The sequence below is a fragment of the Vombatus ursinus genome, unplaced genomic scaffold (genome assembly GCF_900497805.2).
Source record: "Vombatus ursinus unplaced genomic scaffold, bare-nosed wombat genome assembly UNPS02014812.1, whole genome shotgun sequence".
NCBI lineage: Eukaryota > Metazoa > Chordata > Mammalia > Diprotodontia > Vombatidae > Vombatus > Vombatus ursinus.
In genome coordinates this window covers 71668963-71695208 of record NW_020954590.1, presented here as the reverse complement: position 1 = coordinate 71695208, position 26246 = coordinate 71668963, and the positions used below count along the sequence as shown (strand labels likewise).

At 36.3% G+C, this 26246-nt stretch overlaps 1 pseudogene; it reads right to left on the bottom strand.

The window, feature by feature from the left end:
• LOC114053987 lies at window positions 1-25046 on the bottom strand (annotated as a pseudogene).
• Between the last annotated feature and the right edge of the window lie 1200 nt (window positions 25047-26246).

Genomic DNA, 26246 nt, shown 5'->3' with positions numbered 1-26246 from the left:
CTATATTCTCTGACATTTGGCTATGCTTGGACTAGAGGGATTGCTATTTACATCTAGAACCTTTTCTATGACTGGGTTGCATTTCCTCTTGTCTTCACCTTCTTTAGACCCAGAGTCTGATGAGTATTCTTCCTCTTTGCCATTGGACTTTTCAGCTCCCTTCCCCAAATTTCCTTGAAGATGTAAAAAAAAAAAGTGTGTGGATATCTTTTTTTCATTATTTTTTCTTTCCCCTCATATTCATTCATTATTTTTCCTTCTTTGAACTCTTGAATAATTTCTCCAGGATGGATGAAGTTTCTCTGAGTTAGGGAATGGAAGAATCTCAGACTCATGTAATACTTACATATTGTAAGGGTTACCTAAATGATTCCAGATTACTTTGGAGGAGATGTGCTTCCCTATGTTCTGATGAACATGTCCCTGATGTGTATCATGTAGAAGTGCCAGTTCATACTGACAGGCTTGTGTTGCAATATGTGTGGAAGAGGTACACTTCCACTTTGGGGCTTCACCTCACAACTTGTTCTCCAAGGCCTAGGCTGACTCCACAGGGCCCTTCTCACAACTGTCTCCAGATCTGAGCTAGGATAGGCCATCACTGTTGCTACTTCTGTTGTAAGTCTTGGTTTTTTAAAACAAAACAAAACAAAACTTGAATTCCCAGGAAGCAAGCTGAAATCAAAGTGAATGCTTATTTCATATCTGATAACTTTTGTTATTCAACTCAGGAAATCACAAAGTTGTTCTAATTGTTTTTTTTGCCTATTGTTTTTTTTCTGAATAGACATCTTACATTGTTTTATGATGTAAAATGATTTCCACCCCATATAAGTATTAAAATCTTCCTTTTGTCTCTACTGTAATACCTATTGAGAGGAAATTGTCTTCATTTGAAATATTGGTCAAGATCTGTTCCCCCCCATATTCATTCTGTTTCCATGCATGGAATTTTATTCTGAGAAAATACTTCATGCTGTAACAAAATGACACTTTCATCTCCAGAGCAGCCAGCCCCTTTGTAGTCAATCTGGAGACAAATAAGTAAAATATGTCTGGAACTTTGCATACCATTCCCAACATACAGTGCCTGACCTCAGGTAGAAAACTGAACACATACTGGCACAATAATTTAGGTTTACAGATTTAAACTTACAATCCTAGCATTCACTCATGAAGTAAAAAGGATATTGAAATAATTCAACAAAACAAAAAAGTAATAAACCAATATCAAGTTAAACACTTAAGGCTTTAAATGAAACAATCTGCATAAAGAATATTATGACTATAGAAGGAGCAAGCCATCAATTCCAGAGGGCCTTTGCCTTGCAGTGTGCTGTTCAACCAATTGATTATTTTGCTGTGACAGACTCTAAAGATTTCACATTCTAATTTTCAGGGAATGATTTCTCATTTCAGAGGGCACCCAATCATGCACTATTCAGAACTGAAATAACAAAAAAGATTATTTGCATGCTATTTTGTATAAATCTGCATGAACTATTGTACCCTACTCTGCATTCACATATGAAAGGCTGCTGGTCTAATGAACAGAATGACAGCTTTGGTATCCAAAAGACCAGGATTCAGTCAATCAATAAACCACATATTTATTAAGCATCAACTACGTGCCTGGCTCTGTGCTTGGAAACAATTTCTGTTTGCAAGAAGCTCACATTCAAGTCCTACCTATGATACATACCTGATTTCTGCATATGAACAAATCATTCAGCTGCTCAATGCCACAGTCAACTTGGTTCAGTCCACCTGCTGAAATGATGGCTCCTCTTACACAATGATGGCTCCTCTTGCACATGTGGAAACTGAGGCTCAGATAGTTTAAGTGACTTGCCCAGGACCATGGAGTTAGCAAGTGTCATATATATGAAATTTAAATCCGTGTCTACCCTACTTCCAGTCTGTCATGCCAAATTCTCTCAAAAGCACAGGTACAGCAATTTGTTGGTAGAGAAATAAGAAATATGCAAAGGCATGTAGCACTGGAGTGAGTAGCAGGGTAAGGAAGATGGACAGAAGTCCGTGTTAGAAGAAGTAATAATTGGTGATGAAGGAGAAATAATTTTCTTGCTGTTTATTTTAAGTTGCAATGGATACAATAAGGCTATATGAGTAGATATCCATAATGGATGGGCAATAAACTAAAGTCCATCATCAGAACAGTGAGTTAGAGGAAGGGTCAAATATATTGATAATCCTGATCTTCACTTCAGCTTTTTACCTCTCCATCAAATAACAAAACTCCCTATTATATCAGCTTAGGTCTACTGGGTTATGGACCTAAGTAGAGGAATGGGACCAAAATATTATCATTGTAGTAATTAATGTTAACAAATACTTAATTAATGCTTATCATGGATAAGATACATCTTATTTGCCAGAACAATAACTCATGGCTGGAAGGACTACAGAAAAAGAGATAAAGGACATCTTTTTGGTGGGTTGGGAAGTCTTGTTAGAGTAGGAAAATGGGATACTGACTAGGATAAAAAGCTTCCATGACATCTATATGAACCCTTACATTTCTCAATTTCTGTAACTCAGGAGGATCCAGGGAGATAAACCTCACCATTTTCTCACAATGATCTGGAAGTCCCCCACCCTGCAACAAAAATCTACCCTATACTTTCTGAAATTCCAACATTTCAATATAATTCAATTATCATTTAATAAGAGTCTATAAAATATAAGTCACTATGGTAGACATTGGGGATATAAGGATAAAAATGGAAGAAATGTAGTCTTTTCCCTCAAAGAGCTTACATTCAACAAGAGATTACAACGTGGCTCTCTCCCACTCCAATGTTATCACTTTTAAAGTTACCCTTATTTCAAATTTACCTGATTCTATTGGAGGTACCAATACCCTTCCAGTCTCCCAGATCTGAAACTCTGAGTCATTCTTCATCTCTCATTCTCCTTTACTTCAGATAACCACTTGTCATACTTTGTTGATGCCTTCTTCTAAAACTTTTGAATTTGTCCCATTTCGTCCAAGCAAAAGGACATCACCATAATTCTAGTCATAAATGCCTCTTAGTTGGATTATTGCAAATAACCTCCTAGTTTCTCATTATTAGGGCAGTTAGAAGGTGTATACTTGGATGGCATGGGTAAGAGTTGAATATGATAGGATGATTATCTAAAAAAAATACAAGTGGTGAGAAAGAGGAATGCACAGGGAGAATGGGAAAAAGAAATGTAGGATGGGACAAATTATCTCCCATAAAAGAGGCATGAAAGAGATTTTACAATGGAGGGGAAGTTGAGGAGGTAGAAGGGAGAACTTGAACTTTACTCTCATTGAAACTGGCTCATAGAGGGAATATCATACACACTCAGTTGGGCATAGAAATCTATTTTAGCCTACAGGAGAGTAGGAGAAGGAGATAAAAGAAAGGGGTTGCTGATAGAAGGGTTGATTGTAGGAGGCGATAGAAGAAAAACAATTTTGAGGATGGACAAGGTGAAAGGAGAGAGTAGGATAAATAGGGGGAAATAAAATGGAGAGAAATACACAGTAATTATAACTATGAAAAAATATGGCAAGTTTCTTTGCTAAAGGTCTAATTTCACAAATATATAGAGAACTGAATCAAATTTTTAAGAATTTTAGTCACTCAACAATTGATAAGTGGTCAAAGGATATGGACAGTTTTCATAACAAATCAAATCTATCTATAGCTATATGAAAAAAAATCTTCAAATCATTATCAATTAGAGAAATGCAAATTAAAACAATTCTGAGGTACCACCACATATATATTGGGTTGACTAACATGACAGAAAAGGAAAATGACAAATGTTAGTGGGGATGTGGGGAAATTGAGGTACTAATGCATTGTTACTAGAGAGGGAACTAATTCAACCATTCTGGAGATCAATTTGGAGCTATGCCCAAAGGACTATAAAAACAAGCATATCCTTTGACTCAGCCATACAACCACCAGGTGTGTACCCCAAGAGATACAAAAAAAGCAAAAGCACCTACATGTATAAAATATTTATAGCAGCTCTTTTAGTGGTGGCAAAGAATTGAAATTGAGGGAATGCCCATCAATTAGGAAATGGTTGAACAAGTTGTGGTTTATGATTGTGATGGAATAGTTTTGTTCTTTAAAAAATGATGAGCAGGATGCTCTCAGAAAAACCTGGAAAATCTTACATAAACTGATTCAAAGTGAAATGAACATTGTAAGAAGTGAAAGCAACATTGTACAATGATCAACTGTGATTGACTTAGCTATCCTCAGCAATACAATGGTACAATACATTTTCAAAGGATTTATGATAAAAATACTATTTATCTCCAGATAAAGAATTGATGGAATATGAAAGCACATTGATGTATATTTGTTTGCTTTCTTTATTTTTCTTGTTTTCTTTGGTCTATGTATTTTTTTTTACAACATGACTAATAGAAATATGTTTTACATGACTGCACACATGTAATCCTTATTAAATTGAAGGAGGTAATTTGGAGTTCAAGATTTTATAAAACGAATTTTAAAAGTTGTTTTTATACCTAATAAAGGAAAAATATTAAATTAAAAATAAAAGTGATAATATTGAATTCCTTTCAGTCATGTTGAATTTGAGATGTCTATCCTACTCCTTTTCCCTGCTGGTGCCTTCCTTTTGAGATTACCTTCCATTTATACTAAATATGTGTTGTATGTACAAGGGATTTTTTTTAACATATTGTCTCCCTCATTAAAATGATAGGCAGAGAGCATGATTTTGACTTTCTGTTTTATCCAGTGCAGCATAGTGCTTGCCACACAGTATGTACATGATAAATGCATATAAACAGACTGACTCTCCAGTTGGAGATATCTAATGTTCAGTCAGTGATATAAGACTGTAGATGAGGAGAGAGACATGTATTGGTTCTAGAAATCAGTAAGTTATGTTCATGGAGATGATAATTTAATTCATACAAACTGATGAAGTTACTAAGAGAGTGCAGAGAGAGAAAAGAGGCTTTTAGGAATATCCTTGGGATAGAAAGAGAACCCAAAAAGTTCCATGTCACAGAAATCCAGGAAGTAAAGGATGCTCCATAGTGAAGGAAAAGAAGGAAAAAGACAGAGTGGACAATCATATTCTGCAATTAAGAGATCATTTTTAATCTTAGAGAAAGAAGTTTCAGTTGTGTGGCAGGGCAGAACATCATATGAGAAAATACCAAAGAGTGAATGAGAGACAGAAATGGAAGCAAGAAGTATTGAAAGTATTTTCCAGGAGTTTGGCTATGAATGGGAGGAGAGATTCAGTATAAAAACTTGAGGTCATGTCATATTTAAGTGAAAGATTTTTGTTTTTGTTTCTCCAAATATGAGGGAGCTATGAGTACTATGCACATCCTATTCTGGAAATGAACCAGTAGAAAGGAAATGACTGAAGATTATAGAAATAGATAATTATCAAAGGAGGCAGTTATTAGAGGAAAAGAATGGAATTAGAATAAAGGTATAAATAGAGATGTTGGTCTTAGTTGGTCTGGTCAACTCTTCTTCATAGATAGGATCAATGAAAAATAAAGTGGGGGATAAAGTTGGCAAGACTTGAGCTATAGTCTTGGAGAGAAGAAGAAACTCATGATAGAAAATTTCTATTTTTACAAATAAAATGTAGGAGATAAGGTCCTGGGCTGAGAGGGAAGACTGAGTGAATGTTGTTGGAAGTGTGAAAAGAGAAGAGCAAATTCAAGTCATCCCTGGGGAGTTCCAGTTGGGGAAGGAGAAAAAGGTTTTCCCTGCTCCAGTGCAGTAGTATGTTGGTAAATGTTTAACAACTGCCATTTATACACACATATATGTATACATATTATATATATATAGATACATATATAATATGTACATACACATATATGTATGACATACTTTTCAGTTTAATCTGAATTAACATTTTCTCCATCACTTTCAATAAAATGTCATTTAATAAACAATTATTAAGTACCTATGTGTGCTACATATTGTGCTAAGGGCTAGGTTTACAAAATGAGGCAAAGGACACAGTCCATGCCCTCATGAAGCTTACAGTCTAATGGGGGAGACAACAAGCATGTAAATTGGTTTTGTCCTTCCTTTTTGAAGAAGATTAATGGTGTTGTGGGGTTGTCTTGACTTGCATGTGAATTCGATTTCAGTGAGGTAGAGGTGTACAAAGTCATCAGTCTCACTTCTCTTCCATAGTCATCAAAGTCCACTGGCAAGACAAAAGTCCACTGGCAAGACAAAGACTGGCAATGGCTCAGGATGCAGTGGTTGACCTTTATATCTTCAATATCTGAACAAACTCTAACCCCTTCACAGTCCCTACTTTAGTTACCTTTATTGCCATTGGAACAAATTGTTCTCAACAACCCTTTCTGCTGGGGGAGGTCTTCACATGCTTGTGGTGGACATCCCCCCATCTCACCAATGGGTTTTAGGTCCATCAGTTACTTTCAACTTGGTTTAGCCCATTTGCTGAGATGGCTGGGCTAGCACCACTAGTGTGAGGTCTTTCTGAGCCCTTTTGAGGGCTTCTCATCCATGTCTCATGTCCAGTGGGTCACCCAGCTCTCAACTGCAGCTCCAAGAAGCTATTTCATACACAGCAGACACACCCCATTAAAAGCTAACAAATATATACAAACAAGCTGCATATGGATAAATAGGAAGTAAAAAAAGAGAGAGAAGACACTAGAATTAAGAGTAGTCAGTGAAGGCTTACTGTAGAATATGGAATTTTAATTGGGACTTGAAGAAAATCAGGGAAGTCAGTAGGCAGAGATGAGGAGGGACAGTTAGAGAAAATTCTCTGAGTGTCTTATTTATGTGAAAGCAAGGAGGCCTGTGTCCTTGGTTGGAAGAGTATGTGTCAGAAAGTAAGGAGACTGAAAAGCTAGGAGGAGGTTAGGTTATAAAAGGCTTTGAATGTCAAGCATTACATTTTGTATTTTATTTGACTTGAGCTCCATCATGGATCCAGGTTGGACTGAAAAACAAATCTGTTTCCCCAAATCTCTCATATCTGCTACCTGGCTCCATTCTAGCAGTTCATCTCATCTTTTTGCTACAAACATTATTTCTCTCTGCCTTTGTGAATCATCAATATATTGCTCGTCAAACTTGGTAGAGAGAAAGCAAGGTTCTGTTGTCACTTCCCAGACCTCTTTCCAGGGTAACACTATAGCCACTAAGATTCTTTCCCTTGAAGTTGAACGTAGTTTGCTGCCAAATAGCATAGGAAAAGAGCTAACATCATTTGGGAGAGGATATAGTGGAGGCCACATCAGGTGGCTTTGGCATGGCTTAGGGAAGAAAGGATAAAGAAGATGCATTTTAACATCTGGATTTGTATATAATTATTTTAGTGAGATAATTCCAGGACCACTAGGTTATTAACAGCTAACCATGTACCAATTGGTGATGTGGGACTTGTAATTCCAAGAAATACTTGGTAACCTTATACATTACTAACAGAGCTACTCAAAAGATGGCTTCCTCCAATTCATCCTATCTATCTCTTGTATGTATGTAATTGCTTGCAGGTTGTCTCTCCTAGGATAGGAACCTTATTTTTGCTTTTCTTTGTAATCCAAGTCAGGTACAATGCCTGGCATATGAGTGATTAATAAATGCTATTAACTGACTAATTAAGTTGTAGGATGCATGAAAAAGCAGAGGTGGAAAAGTTGGAGTGCCTGCATTATCCATATGGACTTCCTTCATGGTGTTCCAAGTGGAAATAATGAAAGGAAGGAGAATAGCTAAGGAAGTCAGCATCCTAAGCAGCTGCCTTTTTGAAGAATTTAAACAGCAAGGGTAGTCATTTCTTGGTTGGAAGTAAAGAAGGGGGGCTAAAGAGAAAAGTAATCATCATCACAAGTGATTGAAGTAGCAGATTGTGCACAGAGTGTGTTCTATGTCCATAATTGACTCTATTATTTAAGAAAACACAGATCAATTTTTACCCAGAGGCCACAGACTTTCTACTAGACTTCAGCAACCTCAGTCAATGCTTTGGTTTTTGCACTTAGGGTGATTTCTGAGATGCCTTATGCTTTTAAACCATTAACTAAAGGGCTCTGTTTAAATCCTAGAGGACAGACTGGAAAGTGGATTCTGTGTTTCCCTAATTAACAGAATGTGCTATAGCTTTACCAACCTGAAGATGTTTTTATGGGCAAAGACAAGTGTGATATAAAAAAATGGCATCAAAATACAAGATGCCAAGATAACAAGCCATATGTTTCTTTTTTAAGATTTTAAATATCTTTGTTGCTGTTATTTAAGTTATTGGCATGAAACTTGGAGAAGTTGAGAGAAGGGGTAGGATAAAAATCTGCTTTGTCTATTGATTTATAGTTTCAAAATTATTTTCCTGCAAAAAATAAAGATATTAGCTCTCAAGACACAAGTATTAATATTACTAGCATGTCTAAAAGATAATACAACCTTGAAAATCATATATTCGATGAGAAAGATGGGAGTGGTCATGGCTGGTAGCAGTTTAACTATAGCTAATTAGCCAAGGTTAAGTAGGGTCTTTTTGAAATGTGTTTTTCTTTTGTTTTTACCTCTGGTGCCTGAATTAAACTTAATGAATCAGAGACCAATGCTTTATTCAGATTTTAAATAAGAACTACCTCACAGGAAAGACCTGTGAATTTTGCTTGATAAAGGTTATTGAAATGCAGAAATCTGTGAAATCTATGTATTTTATCCAGACTATCACTGTACTGGAAAAGGGGAATAAGTCATTTTCATCATTTTTTTTGTTTGTTTGTTTTCATCTTTTTCTAAGGATGTTCAAAAGAACAAATCATTTATTCATGCCAATATCTCTGTGAGGTTAGTGGACAGTTGGAGCAGCATTGTGATGCTCCCCTATTGTATTTGCTCACACGAAGACAGAAGGATTAGGATTTTATTTTATTTTTCCTTTATGGTATTTTGTTTTTCTCCAATTACATGTAAAGATAGTTTTCAACATTCATTTTGTAAAATTTTCAGGTCCAATATTTTCTCCTTCCCTCTCATCTCTCCCCCTTTCCAAAGACAATAAGCAATCTGATAGGTTATACATGAACAATCATGTTAAACATATTTCCACATTAGTCATGTTGTGAAAGAAGAATCAGAACAAAAGGGAAAAAACATGAGAAAGAAAAAAAAACAAAAAAAATGGAAAATAGTATGCTTCAATCTGTATTCAGACTCCATAATTCTTTCTCTGGATGTGCTTAGCATTTGCTATCACAAGTCTTGGAATTGTCTTGGATCACTGTATTGCTGAGAAGAACTAAGTCTATCATAGTTAATCATCACACAATGTTGCTTTTTTTTTTGGGTGAGGCAGTTGGGGTTAAGTGACTTGCCTACGGTCACACAGCTAGTAAGTGTCAAGTATCTGAGGCAATATTTGAACTCAGGTCCTCCTGACTTCAAGGCTGGAGCTCTATCCACTGCACCACCTAGCTGCCCCCACAATGTTGCTTTTACTGTGTACAATGTTCTCCTGGTTCTGCTTACTTCCCTCAGCATAAGTTCATATAAGTCTTTCCAGGTTTTTCTGAAATCTGACTGCTCATCATTTCTTATAGAACAATAGTATTCCATTACATTCGTATACCACAACTTGTTCAGCCTTCCCCAATTGATGGGCATCACCTTAATTTTCAATTATTTGCTACCACAAAAAGAGCTGCTAAGAATAAATTCCTAATCACAGGTTCCTAAGTGATTAGGTGATTTTATCACACTCACACAGGAAAATTCAGGACTCCTCATTTCTAGCTTTCATACATTCTTCTACTATATTCTCAAGGCTTCCTCTTCCATTTCCTCTTTTGTTCCAAGCAAATAACCCATCCTCAAAATCATACTTAAAAATGCTTTCACTTCTTTTTTTTCATTCCTTTCTATTTTCTACAAGTTCATGTGTACTGCATCCCATTGGAAGAGAGAATTTGTCACAGGGCAGAACCTGACCAATTTCAGATGATGAAGAAGCAGTAGAAGTTGTCCAAGATAGGTGTCCAGTGGTTCTCTCTGTACAGAATACCTAGTTATATGCCACTAGGTGTGCATTCTTGAGAGTCTCAAATCCTCTTTATGCCTCAACTTCACCAGCCCTAAAATGAGGAAACTAGATTATAGAATCTCTAAATTTTTGTAGAGTGAATGTTCTATGCCACATATTCTATATGTTACCAGGCTTCCCCTCTCCCTACTCTAACCATGTACCCATAATTAAATACCTATGAATTTTATTAGAAACAACACAAAGAATACAATTGTCAAACAGAAACCCTACAGAAGCTTTTTAAAAATTATTGGAGTTTCATGCATTAAAAATTAAATTCAAAAGAAAGCATGCCTTTCTAGGTTAAGGTCTTTGTTTAAAAAATGTTCAATATATAATATTCAGAACTTTTAAAATCACCTCCAAAAGCCCTTAACCTAGTTTTATTTTGAATTTAGTTTTTAATATATAAAGATCTAATAACAGCAAAAAAAATCATCCAGGTTCTATTTAACAAGTATGTGAGGATCTTTCTTGAAAGGCAGGATATAAAAATTTTGGGGAATTTGAGGTAGTTATTAAGGAGAATGTACATTTCAGTTATACCTTGGAAGTAGCTAGAAGGCTGTTGGGTAAAGGGTTATTTCTTCTTTAGGAGGAGTGGAAAGTTGTCTCCTTTTGATGGAAAAAAAAATCAAAGGACATTAAGCTCCTCAAGCATAAAAATACTTTGCAGCTTTCTTTAGGGGGTAGGAAAAGAACAAAGAATAGAACATGGAAAAGAGACTGCTCCATTTTACACCCCATACCACACCCACTACACAAACACTGTTTTTAGCCCATTAGTTGAGGAGAATCAACTTAATTCAACTCAAATCAGGAAACATTCATTAAGTTCATACTAGGATATTTTTGCACTAGATCTTGAGAGAAGCTGCAAAAATTATTAAGACAACATTCCTCAGGGAACTTACAACTGAGTAAGGTAGCCATTTGGTATGCCACTGAGAATAATGAAGAGTGACTGAGAAACTTTAGATAGCAAACTATCTTAGTAGTCTTAGAAACATGAATGAGCCCCAGAGGTATTCAGTCCCAACAAAAAGGGTACAGTTAATTTTCACACAAATTCTTTAGGGCCTGCCCAGTTTCTTATATGATGACTTTAATTCAAGAAGATGTGTAGAAACAGTTCATCTGGGTTCTAATGGGTTGAATCAAGATGTGTTCTTATTTAGTAGATGTAATTACTTTTAAGTGGGTATAAGAATTAATAAAGCTGCACACTTACACACTCAAATAAATTTTCCTCCAAACACACCTGTGAGTGGGATAGTACAAATATTAATCCCCTTTTGCAGCTGAGAAAAACCAAGGCTCAGATGGTTAAGTGGCTTGTCAAAAGTCATATAGCTTAAAAAAGGGTCCTTGACAGTGATGGATTTAGGGCTAACAGTGAGATCCATTTTGGTAGACAGACACTGAGGGAATTCATTTTGTTTGACCATGCATATTTGACTTTTAGACCAGGAGTCAGACTCCTAGGCTCATAGCTTTAGAACTGGCCTGGAGGCTGTTGATATTACAGAGGAGGAAACAGAGGCTCAGAGAGGTTAAGTAACTTACACAAAGTCTCACAGTCAGGAAATAGCAGAGTTGTGATTTAAACCCTGGTCCTCTGACTTCATTTCTTTTCATTAGAGCATGTCTGTCTCTGACATAATAAAAATATCATAGTAGGGAATATGCCACACCTCTTACCTCACTTATTTTGGAGAAAAGCCAAAGGCATTTAAACTTAATTATACCCTTTACTTTTATAAAAGGTTTATACCATTTTTTCCTAACACTGTTACATTTATTATTTCATTGAATTGTCTGAACAATCCTGAAACTTTGTGATATAGGTATATTTTTATTTCAATTTTATAAATGAAGTAATTAATCCACAGAGATGTTTAATGACTTGCACAAGGTCGCAAAATACCAGCAAAACCTATGGTATCTGAAAGTTATTACTGGAACATCTGGATTTTTAAGTTAAAATATCTTCTTGGCATCATATTTGAATTTAAGATAGATGGAAAGATTTCTATAATTACAAAGCATGAGTGGTCTAGAATTCATTCCTTGATGATACTATTCTAGATAGGTGAATTGTACCATTACGCATATCTTCCATCTTTCTATTCCTGTTTGTGCTATCTTAGGTACAAATATCATCTGCCATGTAGACATATCAAGCTCTCCCAACATGACATAAAAGCTGTAATTGAGCATAGGGACCTGAATTAGGATCAAGATGTATGTTTTTTTTTCCCTTGCTTTGTTTCTTTTTGATATTGTAGATCCCAAAATCTGTTAGCTTTTTTCTGGTTTGGATGAACTATAAGAAGCAGGATCAAGTGATCCTGACTCCTAAATGTCAGTCCCAAAACTTTATATAAAATTTATAACCCATAACAAATAAATAGCAGGCCTGGGACAAGAACCCAGATCTCTGGTGTCCTTCCTGCAGCAGCTAAGCAGATTGTTAATTCTTAAGGCTACATTCATCATTGGGATCATCTGCCAGTATTTGCAAAGTTGTCTTAAAATACGACAAGATTTCACAGAAATATGTCAAAAAGATAGAAGAACCTCTGTCAGTCTTCTTTCCTCCTTAAGCTCATTTAAAAGAAGGTATTTAAACAATATTAATTTGTTCCATTAAACTTGTTCCACAAAGGCAAGCACTTCAGGTGTGCAGTGTAAAACATATGCACACCTGAAATGCTTGTCTTTATCATAAAAGAGTTGATCTAAAGGAATACCCTTAAGGGATGTTGTGTTTCTGTTTCCAGATGACATTATGTTAAGTGCAGTGAGCCAAAGCACTAAAAACTTCCTGAGCAAAACATATGGTAATATGAAAAAATAGGTCCAAACATTCATAATTGAAAAACAAAGGGGATAAAAACTTGTGTATTTCTTTTTTTGTTGTTCCTTTCAGTTTTATTGATGTGCTTTGTGTCTTACATTACATACGTATATATATTCTACTATGTGAGTGGCCTCTTGTAACAAAGTAAAATGATTAAGTGGACCCGACGATACAGTTACCTCATCTGGAAATGCATGCAACATTCCATATCTGTAGCAATCTCTCACTTCCCCCTTTTCCCCAATATATTAACAGAAATCTAATTTCTCTCTACTCCAATGAAAAAAGTACAAATTTTGTATAAAATATGCATAGTCAAGCAAAATTAATTCTCTCAATAGCTGTCTACAAAAATATGTCTCACTTTGCACCCTAAATCTATCACCTCCCTCTCAGAGACAACAGGTTTTCATTACTGTTCCTCTGGAATCAGGAATGATCCCAGATGACAAGGTCACAGTTTTGTAATCTTGACAGTAGTTCATGAAAGTGGCTTACTTTTAAGCCTTTCCATCTCATAGCTTTATATTAAACTAGCTAAGAAAAGATTCTCTTGTAACCCAGAACAAAATGGCAAATTGTTTCTCAGAGAGCAGTGTCTTTTTTTATGCACATGTGAAAAGGAAATTCTTCATCTTCCTTGGGAGATCATAGTGTTTGAACGTGCATGATACATTTGGATTATGCTTGTTAAACCATAGCAGTAGACTTTGTCTTTGGCACCCAAGGAATCTGACTTGGGGGATTTAAAATAGCAAGTCCTGGCTAAATTCTGGATTTGGGTTTTGCTAACCATTGCTGCTGTATTAATGTATCAAAGCACTGGGATAGTCTACTTCTAACTTGTAATTAATTATATTTGCCAGTTATCTCTTTGAAATAAGTTTGTATCTGAATAGTTTATTGAAATCATTAAAATTGTACAATTATTGTTCAGGACCTAAAGCTCTGTACTGTGGAATGTGTTTAATAAAAAAAAAAGTTAAAAAACTAACATTTTGCCCTGAACCTTGATAAACAATTTGGCCAACTCCACCTTTCAAATTCATAGTATAAGAACTTCACACTCAGAAGAGCACTTTGGAGCATACTGTCCCTTCCAGCTGGAGCAGCCCTTTTCTCCTGAATGGATGCACATTTCTGTGCTCTCCAATGCAGCATTGCCCTTATATGAGTTGTACCCTATGTTAGTTTGTATGTCTGAGTTGTATGTTGGGTCCCCTTTTCCTCTCTCTCCTTCCTCCTCTTCCCAATAATTGCAATAAAGCTTTGTATTGAACTAACTCCCATTGTTTTACATGTTATTCTCAGTACCCAAAATCACTAAGGGGTTGTTTTCCCTACCATCTCTGACTGGCACATGGGCCTTTTCTTAGACTTAAACTGGGTTCCCAGACAAGGAATTAAAACATTAATATCCACACATACACTGGGAGAGTATAACATGAGTCCAGGGTCAAGAAGGGAATATATCCTCCTGGGGAGGGACTCCTCTTATGCCAGAGGACTTATAAAACAGTTGTGCAGTGAGCAGGGTCAAAACAGCCACCAAAGTCTCTAGAAGCTTGTGATCTCTTTTCCCCTGGATTCTGTAAGTACTTGCAGGAGAGTACGTTCTCAGTTTTGGGGAATGTTTTGTGCCAACTATTCTTACTATAAGACCATAATAAATACATATTTCTATATAGCTGATTAGTCTTACTTGCTGACTGATATCAATTGATAATCAATATGGGACACACCAGTTGGAGTTTTAATTCTAATATTAGAACACCACCTCCAATCCCTCAGGGAGGAGAGAAACCACTCTCTCTGGGAACCTGATCTGTCAGTGGTAGGATGGTTGGGATAGTAGCTTCAGAGCCAGTGTTACTCTCTTCCTCCTTTCATATTTCTGGGTTCTCACCTCTCACTCCCTCACTCTCTCATTGCTACTAGCCACAACAAAAGCCCAAACCACTAATATTAGCATTATTGACATGATCCTATTATGCCAAAGAAAACCACATTCCAAAATAATCCAAACTAAAAGTAACCCTAATGGCAATGGAAAGGCACAGAGTGGGAATAGGGAGGATACACGACTTTTGTATAAGATAACACAAAAAGGTATCATTGAAGCCAAATATGGACAGAAAAGGAGGTGAGCCTGTCATTTATTGGAAATGAGAAACAGTAGATAAGCAAACCTAAGTCCTACAATGTTTTCTGTAAGAACTGTAGCAAAGTAATAACCTTTGTATGACAAAGTAAGATGTTCAAAATTTTAAATTTAGTCCACAAAGGAATTTAAAGATCATTGGGTCCAATTCCCTCATTTTATAGGTAAAGACAGCCAGACCTATGTAAGTTAAATCAGTTAATGACCCATGAGAATCTACAAAGCACTCATAATATGCTAGACCCTGATGACACAGATTACAAAATTAAAACGGTCCCTGACCCTAAACAGCTTAGTTTCAATAGAGGGATATACATAATATACATAAAATAAATACAAGGTAATTTAGGGGTGAGGAAGGTAGTAGTATCCAGAGACATCAGGAAAGACTTCATGTCTTAAAGAAAATTAGGAATTCTACAAGGTAGAAGTGAGGAGTAAGTATATTCCAGGCAAAGACTTGGAGATAGAAGGTACAGTGTCATGTATGGCATAAAAGGAAAGCTAGTTTAGTTAGATCATAGAGTGCATGCAGGGAAGTAATACATAACAAATTTAGAAAGCTGGTATTGTTGTGAGAGTTGCTATAGGATGAAAAGGGATATTTGTAAGGTATTTGCAGAGCTAGAAGTGCTTTATAAATGCTAGCTATTGTTACTATTTTATTATCTCATTCATATTTTTCCACTTTTCCACAAGAATAGCATGATGTAGTTTGTGAAGCTACAGCGGCCAAACTGATATTCCTAAAGTCTAAGCTTGACCATGCCACTCCCAAGTTCAAGTAGTTCTATTGTCTCCTTATGGTCTCCAGAACAAAATACAAACTGCTCTGGCATTTAAAGCCCTTCATAATCAGGTGCCTTACCACTTTTTCCAGATGTATTGAATTTTATTCCTATTTCTTGTATCTAATGCTGTGTCTCCTGTCTGTGCCTTTCAAATGTTCCCCCCATATACCTAGAACTCCCTCTTTACCTCTGTCTCTTAGAATCCATAGCTTTCTCTGACATTTAGCTCCTGTGTTACTGGAGCCCTCATATGCTAGTTTCCCTTCCCCTAACAAATTACTTTGCATTTTAAAAATTTAGTTATATGTGTAGATGTTTTTTTTTCCTCCCAATAGAATATATGACTAGGGAAGGCAGGGAATGTTTCATTTTTGTGTTTGTATCACAAACACTCATAAAAGGCCATGACACATAAGTGCTTCATAAATGCTAGTTAAATCAAGGAATTCTGAAACTAAGGTATACTCTTATTTAGAATATTTATTTGATCTACTGTTCCAGTAACACTATTAAAAAAATAAGTCTAGTTAAGCATGACCAACACTCTTCATGAAGGGACATTTACTCTTGGTAATCATGTCTTTTTCAATAATTCCCTTTAAGGATTAATTCTAGAGGTACTAACAGTGAAAGTCAACACTTTCTGATTTATCATTAGTTACAGAGTTCATTGCCTTCCCTTATAAAAAAATAGTGGTCTTTCTCCAAGCTAGTACTGTCAGTTGGATTCTTTCCATAATTATTCAATGAGCAGTTACGGGACTAAAAAAATCAGATCTATTTTTCAGTACCCTGGGATGTAGCTAAAACTAACTCTTAATGTTGGCTTCCATAGCCAGGTTCTTTCTTAACGTTTCCTTACATGCATTTCAGCTCCCTGTTGGCCAGATCATTCTCCTTAACAGTGAGAAAGTAGAATCAAAATACAAGTCGCTTAATTCTTTCTTCTCTGCTTTTGGCTGTCATCTTATCTACTCTGAGCAGTGATCATGCCTTTTACTCAATATAGATTGAGTCACATATTAAAGGATGAAATTATAATTAAAGTAATTCTGGAAATTGCTAGAAATTCTGCTTGAGGCAAAGAGAAAGCTCCCCTGGATATGCTGATAATTGAATTCCCCCATTATTTCTTTATCATACTTCTGTGACTGTGATGTGTTTCCTATACTCTTCACCTATATTTTTTTCTTTTGTCCAGGTGGCCTATAATATACTCTGATAACACAACTTTTGTTTTTGTCTCCATTGATCATCATCTGTATATCTCCCTCATGTTTCCTAACTTTGATTTCTGCATTTCCTTATATATACTTATCTTCTTCACATGTGATGCTATTTGGCCTCTCTTCTTTTACTTATTGTGAAACAGTTATAGTCTAACTATGGGTGTCATCCCACCAAGTCACATTGCAAAAAGAGCTCCTTATGCCCAGGATGCCCACTTCATCAGTCAGCTTCATCATGACTCCTAGAATGCAGTTACATTTTGATCTTTGGACCCATCATCCTTTTTATTAGTGATTATCTGCCCTGCCCTAGCCCCCTAAGGTCCTCAGGACATTGCCATCAGCATTGTTAATTTCCCTGTCAGAACCTAAGTACTACTTGGCATTTCTTCCTGTCATGACCAGAAGAGGAGCTCTCCTTTATGTGTTACCACCCCCAACTAGAATGTGAATGCCCTTTGAGAGTAGAGTCTGTCTCAATTTTCTATTTGTATTTTCAAATATACTTAGTTCAGTGCTGGGCACATAATAAACATTTAATAAATGAGCTTTTTTTCCCATTCCGTCTATCCATCATCTTATTAGAATGATTCCAATACTTCTATCCTTTCAAGGTCCTTTTGGATCCTGGCTCTGCTATCCAGTGTCGTTTCCAGTTTTGTATCATGTAAATTAGATGTGTATGTCATTTTTGCCTTCATCCAATTAATTAATAAAAATGGCAAATAACACAAAATCAAGCATAAGTTGTGTTTGCCCACCACTGGGTTTATTCTACCAATTTGAGAGTGAATCATTAACATCTACTTTTTGAGTTTGGACATGAATTATCTCAATCCATCTCACTGTTTTTAGCATCCAGCCCACATCTCCCTATCTTTTTATAGTATGGGACACTCAATCAAATAATTTATTGATGTTGAGATAAACCATAGCAACTTCATTTGTTAGATCTACCAGGTTGAGAACCCTGTCCCAAATGAAATAAGATTAATCTGTCACAGCCTGTTGTTGATGAATCTATGATGTCTATAATTATTTGCAAGATATTTGCTAATAATTGGTTTAATAATCTATTTTAGAAAATGCTGGTTAAAGTTATGGTGTGGGTTATAAAATAGGTAGCCACTTGGGTTATAAAATGCAGAGTGGCACATTCTTTTTTCAGGTTCATGGGACCATAGATGCATCGAGCTCAACCCTCTCATTTTAAAAATGAGCCAACTGAAGTCTAGAAAAATGAAGTGACTTGCCTAAGGGCAAACAGGGACTAACTGGCAGAGCCAGATTTTAAACTAAGATAGTCTAATTCCAAATCTAGTGTTCTTTCCATTGTACCACACTCTTTTCTAAAACCAGAAAATTTCATTCTTCCTTGAGCATAGGAATCCTGTGATAATTCTTTGATGTGTTACCATAAAGTCACAAATTTTCTAGTGAAGAGTAGCACAACAAATAGGAAACATAATGCTATATATACCTCATATATGGAACACAAATCTATTGTCCCTCATCTGCTTCTTGTCCTGGGGCATTCATAAAGCTTTGTTCTCTTCTAGCAGTTGTGTTACCATAAAGTCACAAATTTTCTAGTGAAGAGTAGCACAACAAATAGGAAACATAATGCTATATATACCTCATATATGGGACACAAATCTATTGTCCCTCATCTGCTTCTTGTCCTGGGACATTCATAAAACTTTGTTCTCTTCTAGCAGGAAGGAAAGAAATGTCTGGCCCGAGCTTCTATCATTTTGTCTCTTTCTATTGCTTTCACAGCTCAGTCTTGAAACTTACAAGGTTTCCATGCTTCCAAGGTGTTACAATCCAGAGAAAAGATCTGTTCACTGCCCTCCTGGTCTGCATTCTGCAAGTTCCTGACCTGGAGTTATGTTTTTAGCTTATACTTCTGTATCCTCCTATCTATATTGCTTTACTCATGTTTCCTTCTCTATAATAAATTGACAACAGTCATCTCAGCTTATTGAAGATAAAAATTAAAAAAAAGGGATAAATAAAAACCAAAGAGATTTAAAAGAATTCACATATAATTCAGTATAGTGCATTTTTTTTAATTTTAAGGTGATTGTTAATGGCTTAATTTCTAAGACTGGATTATTTAAGCTTTCTATTTTGATTGTATTAATCCAAGGCAATTTACATATGCTTTTTTGTAAATATTGTCAGTGTTAGACTTCTGCTGCCATCTTCTCTCCCAGTGACATAATTGTCCAGTCAGGAGTACACTTTCATAAAACTCTACCTCAGCAATATTTGAAACTCAAAGCATGTACCAATTTTCTTTAGATTATTTTCCACCAGCACCTCAGGAAGCTCATGTACTGTGTCTATATCACAGCAGGTAGCCTTCTCAGTCATTTTTATGTTATGCAGACCATATCACAACACTCTTTAAAGTTCACAAACTATCCTTTATTGGCACTAAAAGTTTGTATCTTGTAGTTTTCACCAGGTCCTCCTTAAGTATTCAAATTAATGTTCTATGTTCTTCCAAAGCATCAAATTATCCTGGTTCTATCCTGAATTTATATTCTTTTTGAAATTATTTAGCATTTTATTTCCCCCCAATTACATCTAAAAACATTTTCAATATTCATTTAAAAAAATTTTAGTTCCAAATTATCTCCCTTCCTTCCTCCCTAGTACCCTCATTGAGAAGGCAAGCAGTTGGATATAGGTTATACATATGTAGTCATGCTAAACATATTTCCATATTAGTGATGTTGTTAAAAAAAATTCGAAAATAAAGTAAAAAAAAAGTATGCTTCGATTTGTATTCAGATACCACTAGTTCTTCCTCTAAGAATGGATAGTATTTTTCATCATAAGTCCTTCAGAATTATCTTGGATCATTGTATTAATGAGAATAGCTAAGTTGTTCACAGTTGATTATCTTCCAATATTGCTGCACATAGTACATTTCACTTTTCATCAGCTCATGTAAGTCTTTCCAGATTTTTCTGAGAGCATCCTGGTCATCATTTCTCATAGCACAATAGCATTACATTACATGCACATATCACAGTGTGTCCAACCATTTGACAATTGATGGACATTCTCCTCAATTTCCTACAATTTTCCACCAAAAAAGCACTGCTATAAATATTTTGTATATGTAGGTCCTTTTCCTTTTTGTTTTTTTTTTTCTACCAAACCTTTAAAGACAAATAATTCCAATACTACATAAAATGTTTGGAAAAAAAGGATAAATAAGAAATCTTACCAAATTCCATGTATGACACAAATGTATCCACTAAGAGTAAGGTTCAAACAAAACTCACCCCCCACCTTCTTTCCCTGTACTGTAATAGGTCTTTTGCATCTCTTCACGTGATATAATTTACCCTATTCTGCCTCCCCTTTTTGTCTTCTCCCAGTACAATCCTGTTTTTTCACCACTAATTAATTTTTTATATTATTACATCAAAGTCAACTTATATTTACAAGTATCATCTTCCTGTGTAAGGATGTAAACAGTTTAACCTTATTGAAAAACATGTTTTCATTCTCCCCTTCCTATTTACCTGTTTATGCTTCTTTTGAGCCTTGCATTTGAAGACTGAATTTTCTGTTCAGCTCTCATCTTTTCATCAGGAATTATTGAAAGTCCCCTATTTCATTGAACATCCGTCTTTTCCCCTGAAAGTATATGTTCAATTTTGCTGAGTAGTTGATTCCAGAATATCATGTTCTAATCCCTTTCATTCTTTAATGTAGAAGCTGCTAAATCCTGTGTAATCCTGATTGTGATTCCATGATATTTAAATTGTTTTCTTTCTGGCTACTTGCAGTACTTTCTGCTTGACCTGATAATTCTGGAATTTGGCTACAATATTCCTTGGTGTTTTCATTTTGGGATCTCTTTCAGGAAGTGATTGGGGGGTTCTTTCAATGACTATTTTACCCTCTGGTTCTAGGAACTCAGGGCAATTTTCCTTGATAATTTCTTTTTTTTTAATTTTTTTAAAAATAATTTATTTATTTTTAGTTGTCAACATTTACTTCCACAAAATTTTGAGTTCCAAATTTTTTCCCCATCTTGTCACCCCCCCACCCCAAGATGGCATGCATTTTGAATACCCCTTCTCCTAATCTGCCCTCCCTTCTATCTCTCCTACCCTTCTCTTATTTCCTTCTCCCCCTTCAATTTTCCTGTAGGGCAGAATAGATTTCTATACCCCTTTGCTGTATATCTTATTTCCCAGTTGCATGTGAAAACAATTTTTTTTTAACTTTTGTTTTTAAAACTTTGGGTTCCAAATTTTCTCCCTTCCTCTCTCCCCACCCACCTTCATTGAGAAGGAAAGCAACTCGATACAGGTTATACATGTGTAGTCATGCAAAACACTTCCATAGTAGTCATGTTGTAAAAAACTAAGTATATTTTCATTAATCCTATCCCACCCCCTATTTATTCTATTCTCTCTTTTGACCCTGTCCCTCCTTAGAAGTGTTTGCTTCTGATTACCCCCTCCCCAATCTGCCCTCCCCTTTATCATCCTCCTGCTCTCTTGCCCTCTTCCCCCCATTTTCCTGTAGAGTAAGATAGATTTCCATAGCCAATTGTGTATATTATTCTCTCTTTAACCCAAATATGATGAGAATAAGATTCACTCATTCCCTCTCACCTTCCCCCACTTCCCCTCCAATGTAAAAGCCTTTTCTTATCTGTTTTATGTGAGATAATTTACCCCATTCTATCTCTCCCTTTCTCCTTCTCTCCTTATAATCCTCTCTCACCCCTTAAAACTCCAGATATCACCCCTTCTTCAAATCTCCATGTACCTTCTATCTATCTATCTATATACATGCATATACATACACATATTTTTCCCTCTCACTGCTCTAATACTGACAAAAGAATCCTGAGTTACAAATATCATCTTTCCATGCAGAATGTAAACAGTTCAATCTTAATAAATTTCTTATGATTTCTCTTTCTTGTTTACCTCTTCATGTTTCTCTTGAGTCTTGTATCTGAAAGTCAAATTTTCTATTCAGCTCTGGTCTTTTCATCAAGAATGCTGGAAAGTCCTCTATTTTACTGAATGTCCAATTTTCCCCCTGAAGCATTATGCTCAGTTTTGCTGGGTAGGTGATTCTTGGTTGTAATCCTACCTCTTTTGCCCTCCAGAACATTATATTCCAAGCCCTGTTATCCTTTAATGTAGAAGCTGCTAAATCTTGTGTTATCCTGATTGTGTTTCCACAATACTTGAATTATTTCTTTCTGGATGCTTGTAATATTTTCTCCTTGACCTGGGAATTCTTTAATTTGGCTACAATATTCCTAGGAGTTTTCATTTGGGGATCTCTTTCAGGAGGTGATTGGTGGATTCTTTCCATTTCTATTTTGTCCTCTGGTTCTAAAATATCAGGGTAGTTTTCCTTGATAATTTCTTGAAAGATGATGTCTAAGCTCTTTTTTTTTATCATGACTTTCAGATAGCCCAATATATTTTTTTTTAATTTTCTCTCCTGGATCTATTTTCCAGGTCAGTTGTTTTTCCAATGAGATATTTCACATTGTTTTCTATTTTTTCATTCTTTTGAATTTGTTTTACAGTGTCTTGATTTCTAATAAAGTCACTAGCTTCTAATTGTTCCATTCTAATTTTTAAGGAATTATTTTCTTCAGTGAGTTGGACTTCCTTTTCCATTTGGCCAGTTTTGCCTTTTCAAGTATTCTTCTCCTCATTGGCTTTTTGGACCTCTTTTGCCATTTGGGTTGAGCTATTTTTTAAGGTGTTATTTTCTTCAGTATGTTTTTGGGCCTCCTTTAGCAAGCTGTTGACTTGTTTTTCATGATTTTCTTGCATCACTCTCAGTTTTTCCTCTCCTTCTCTTACTTGCTTCTCAAAATCCTTTTTGAGCTCTTCCATGCCTTGGGACCAATTCATGTTTTTTTTGGAGGCTTTGGATGTAGGAGCTTTGACTTTGTTGTTTTCTTCTGGTTGTAGGTTTTGATCTTCTTTGTCATCAAAGTAAGATTCTATAGTCTGACTCTTTTTACGCTGCTTGCTCATGATCTCAGCCAATTACTTGAGTTATAAAGTCTTTGTTAAGGTAGGGGTCTGCTTCTAGAATGGAGAATGTACTGTCTCAAGCTTTTGGTGTTTTGTGCAGCTGTTTTCAGAAATACTTCTAGGGACCTGAAAATTTTCAGTTCTTCGAAGGTGTTATGATCAAGGGTGAGGTGTTTACTCCTTTCCTGTCCTGTGCTCTGGTCTATGAGTGACCACAAGCACTCTTTTCTGTCTTAGAACTGTGAGGAGGATTTCCTCTCCACCACCACTACCATCTCTACCACACCAGCACTCCTCCTCACCCCAGGAAAACCACCCAGAGCTGTGACCCAGATCCAAGCACAGGCAAAGCAAGAGAATCCTGCACCAGTAAAGAGATCTCTGCAATCCCCCTCTGATCAGCCACTGGATTCCCCCTCAGTCTGTGGGACAGAAGCTCAGCAGGCAGGTGCTGCCCCAGGGCCACGCTCGGGGACCAGGGTTGGGACCGCACACTTCTCTCTCACTGTAGACACAGACTTTTCCTACTGACCTTCTAAGTTGTCTTTGGCGTTCATGGGTTGAGAATTCTGGAAACTGCCACAGTTGCTCGTGATTCAGTCCTCTGAGGCTTGCTCCAGGTTCACTGAGGCCTGTGCACCCACGCCAAACTTTGCTCCTTTCCCAGCCTAGAGCAATATACCTTTCCTATCAACTATCCAGGTTGTCTTGGGCTGGAAATTTGTTTCACTCTTTTTGTGGGTTATACTGCTTTAGATTTTGTTTAGAGCCATTTTTTACAGGTATTTGGAGGGGTTTGGGGGAGAGCTCTAGCAAGTCACTGCTTTTACTCCACCGTCTTGGCTCTGTCCCCTGATGATGTCTTGAAAGATACTCGTCCAGGATCTTTTTTTTTTTTTAATCATAGGTTTCAGGTCGCCCAATAATTTTTAAATTATCTCTTCTGGTTTTATTTTCCAGGTTAGTAGTTTTTCTAATGAAGTATTTTACATTTTCTTCTATTTTTTCATTTTTTTGATTTTCTTTAACTGATTCTTGTTGTCTCATAGAGTCATTAGCTTCCACCTGCTCAATTCTAGAATTTAAGGAATTATTTTATTCATTTAACTTTTGTACCTCCTGTTCCATTTGGCCAATTCTACTTTTTTTTAACTCTTTTTTAATTAATTTATTTTTAGTTTTCAACCTTCACTTCCACAAGGTTTTGAGTTTTAAATTTTCTCTCCTTGCCTCCCTCCCCAAGACAGCTTGCAATAGGCTCTACTTATTCATTCCAATTAAACATATTTTCACATTAGTCTTGTTGTAAAGAAGGATTAGAACCAATAGGAGGAACCACAAGAAAGGAGAAGCAAAACAAAACAGAAGAAAAAAAAGGAGCAAATAGTAGGCTTCAGTTTGCATTTAAACTCCCATAGTTCTTTCTCTGGATGTGGATAGCATTTTCCACCAGGAGACTTTTGGAGATGTCTTAGATTCTTGTATTGCTGAGAACAACTAAGTTAATCAAAGTTAGTCATTGCACAATGTGGCTGTTACTATGTACAATGTTCTCCTCGTTCTGCTCACTTTACTCAGCATCATTCCATATAAGCTTCTTATGCTGGGGGCCAGAGGTCTGGTCAATGGCTTTCTGCACTGGGGCCTGAGGTGCTGGTGGTTTGCCCACTGCACTAAGGTGGCCAGACTTAGTCGTGTCTGTTGCCCTGGTTTTCTGGGACTGGCAGCTTGCTCCCTGTACTGGGGCTTGAGGCCTCACAGCTGGCCTGCTGTTCTACTAGCCTGCTGAACCAGGACAGAGGGGCATTGGTTACCAATTGGTGCGGTGGCTAAGAGTCTCCTGGTGGCTTGCCCAGACATCGTCTGTGCTGGGCTGCACTGCACTTTTACTCACATGAGCCAAAACTTTTATGAAATCCTTTTAAGTTATCTTTAACTGGAAAACTGTTTCATTCCATCTTTTTATATGTTCTCTTGCTACAGAATCTGTTTAGAGGCTTAACATTGTATCCAAGGAAATCTGGGGAGAACTTAGGTAACTTTCTGTCTTTTCTCCACCATCTTGGTGCCACTTACTAGAGTGTTTACTTAAGATGGAAACAGGAAAGCAGACTATTGTGCTTGAATAGTAAGAGATTATTTTAAAAAGAAATGTAAATCATTCAAAATTTGATGAGTCATTAACCTAGTACACTGAGTGTGTAAATAAAATAAAATGTATATAATTACTCATCAATCATGAGATGGGTGGTCAAGTTATACTGAAGTTGCATGGTAACTATGAAAAAATGGCTCCTTAGAAAATGTGATGTGAATTGTTCTAAGGTAATGCTGTTGGTACCCAAAATTTGTTCTATGTAGTTTCACTGAATGTCAGATCGAAAGATGCACAGATGTACTAATTATTCTTAGGCAGATGACCCCATTTGGCACTATATGTTCTAGTCAAATTATTCCTCAGTCTTGTTCTTTCCTGTATCCAGGATTTTGTACATTTTATCTGCCATAATAACAATGGTCTTCTCAATCTCTTCTTATTGAAATTCTTCCCTTCTTTCAAAGCATGGCTCAAGGGTCACCTCTTTCATGAAATCTTGTCTGATCCTCACAGTGATCTGTCCCATCTTAAATCTCTCATGTAACTTTATTTGAAACTTCTCCACACATTATCATATAATAACTTGTCAGTCAGTTGTGTGTTTGACCTAATTTTCCTCTGTCTTGACATTGCCCACCCCCACTACCTCTTCTTCTCTCTCTTCTAACTCCATGAGAGCTAGCATTAGGTGTGTCATTAGGTGTTATACAGACCTACATATATAGGTCTGCATAACCAATCTAAATGTTTACTGAGTTGAAATAAATAGAATGCTAACATAAATAAATATTTTTCTTAGAATCATTACATAAAAGATGAAGCAAGATAGCCTACCTGAAATAGAAAGGCACCATGAAGTGGATCCAGGAGGCAGCTTGTGCCAGGCAGGTCAAACCACCACTATCCCCTTGATCACCACTGCCCCTTGGATCCTGATAGAGACAGCCCACAACACTGGACCT